Source organism: Antechinus flavipes, chromosome 1 (genome assembly GCF_016432865.1).
Source record: "Antechinus flavipes isolate AdamAnt ecotype Samford, QLD, Australia chromosome 1, AdamAnt_v2, whole genome shotgun sequence".
Classification (NCBI taxonomy): Eukaryota; Metazoa; Chordata; class Mammalia; order Dasyuromorphia; family Dasyuridae; genus Antechinus; species Antechinus flavipes.
The window spans coordinates 478,402,049-478,404,211 of NC_067398.1; positions in this window are offsets into that span (position 1 = coordinate 478,402,049).

Genomic DNA, 2,163 nt, shown 5'->3' on the forward strand with positions numbered 1-2,163 from the left:
TGCTAAGTGCTTTACAAATATTACCTTGTTTGATCTTTATTTTACAACTGAGAAAACTGAAGCAGAGATTAAGTGACTTACCTAAGATCACACAAGTAAATGTCTGAGGTAAAATGTGTATGTTAAGATCTTAACGCCATGTCTAATGCTATAACCACTATGGTTACGTAGTGTCCACAACTCCTGGCTTTTCATTCTATTTCCTAGGGGGACCAACACAGATACTTGCCTTGGCTCTTCTGTCTTCTCCTTGCACAATCTCCAACAGGGGTTGGTTTCATCCTGATGGATGTGGCTCCTATAGGCCTATCTACTTAATTTAGATGTTGGAAATGGAGTTAGTTTCAGGATTCCTGTGAATTATCCATCTGATAGAGCTGGCCAGGGATCCTGCTATGAGCTCTTAGTGTTTTGATGGAAACTGTCTACCCTGCATTCTTACCCCAAGAAGGCAGAGAGAGGATACTGTTGGCTTCCTGGAGTTTAAGACAGCTTTTGGCTCCTGAGAATAACCCCTTTTGAGTGTCCTCTGATTCCTAACCATCATCTTGTGTAGTTCTGTTCTGAAATGAAGAACCCATTGCTACCTGGTCTTTGATCACTGTTCTTTTAGGTAGGTGTACCTTCTGATCTTTGCTAAAGAGAGGAAGAGAGGGGAAGCTGGACTCTGAGTGATTAATTTCTTAGGCACGAAAACTCTTGATTCTTATAGAGAAGTTACCCTTACACTTCCAAATAGAGAAGTTCTTATTGATTGTACAAATTAAGTATAATCTTTTCTCTGAAATGGTTTTCTTAAATAGAGAGAAAAAAAGTTTTGAATTTCACATGAAAGAGCAATTGAAAAGGTTCCCTTTTTAAAATTTAATTTATTGTTATTGAAATTTTTATTTTGCTGAGGCAAATTGTCCAGAATCACACAGCTAGGAAGTGTTAAGTATGTGAGGCCACATTTGAACTCAGGTCCTCCCAACTTCAGAGCTGGTGTTCTATCCATTGCGCTACCTAGCTGTTTCCTGACAATTGTTTTTACATATAATTGGGGGGGGGAAGATAAAAATATTATGCTGCCAAATATTCTATGAATATTCAAAAAATACTTGCGGGCTTGCTATAGGTAAAATAAAAATTATTTCTAACTAAAAAACAAAAGGTTTTCTTTTACTTAAAACCCTTCACAAACTATCAAGACTTTTCAGACATCTTATGCACTTTGTTTCAGCAATACTGGTGTAATGTCATCTCATACTTCCTGGCATTCTGGTCAGTTGGATAGTCTTGTAGATAAATATTGTAGATAAAATATTACTCTTGAAATCAGGAAAACCTGTTCAAATCTTGCCTCAAACACGTGGGCAAATAACTTAACCTTTCTTAGCCTTAATTTCCTTATTTGTAAAATGGGGACAATAACACCTACCACATGAGGTTATTTCCCCTATTCCCCAAACTTAAAGTGTTATAGAAATGTTAGACACTATAATTTTTCATATTAATTTCTTAATATGCCATTGCAGTTGTGTCCCACAATTTATTTGGCCATTAACCAAAAAGTTTTTTGTTTTTGTATCAGTTACTTTTGAATAAAGTCTCCCTGTCCCACAAAATTGGACATTACCTTGAAACTAGCAAAGAGCAAAACCAAAATTAAGTATCTAGTGATATTACAAAATTGATTATATAATGATATTATTTGACAGTGGATGCAACTTTATGACCCTATACAGCCCCCAATTATTAGAAGCAATTATTCTCTTATGTGTTTTCTGGGACTTGATTACAATTGCTCAGTTCAGCTTTTTTAAAGGGTTCTTTTATTTTACATTGTAGTATTGTACATATTCTTCTGGTTCTGATCGTTTTACAATGCAATCTTCAAAGCTCCCTGTTTCTCTGAATTCCCATTAGTCGCTATTGTCTTGCTACATACCAAAATACCTTACATTTATATATAACTTCACTTTATCCACTCCTTAACTGTTGGGCAATCACCTCGTTTCTAGTTTTTTGCTGCTATAAAAAGTGTTGACACATACGGGTTATAAAGTAAGAGGCAACGCAGTTTGTGGTTGTCCCTGTACCCCCCTGATATAAAAAAATTCACAAAAAGCACCGCCTCTAGCAGGGCCCATACTAACAAAGATCAATTTCAAATATACAGAG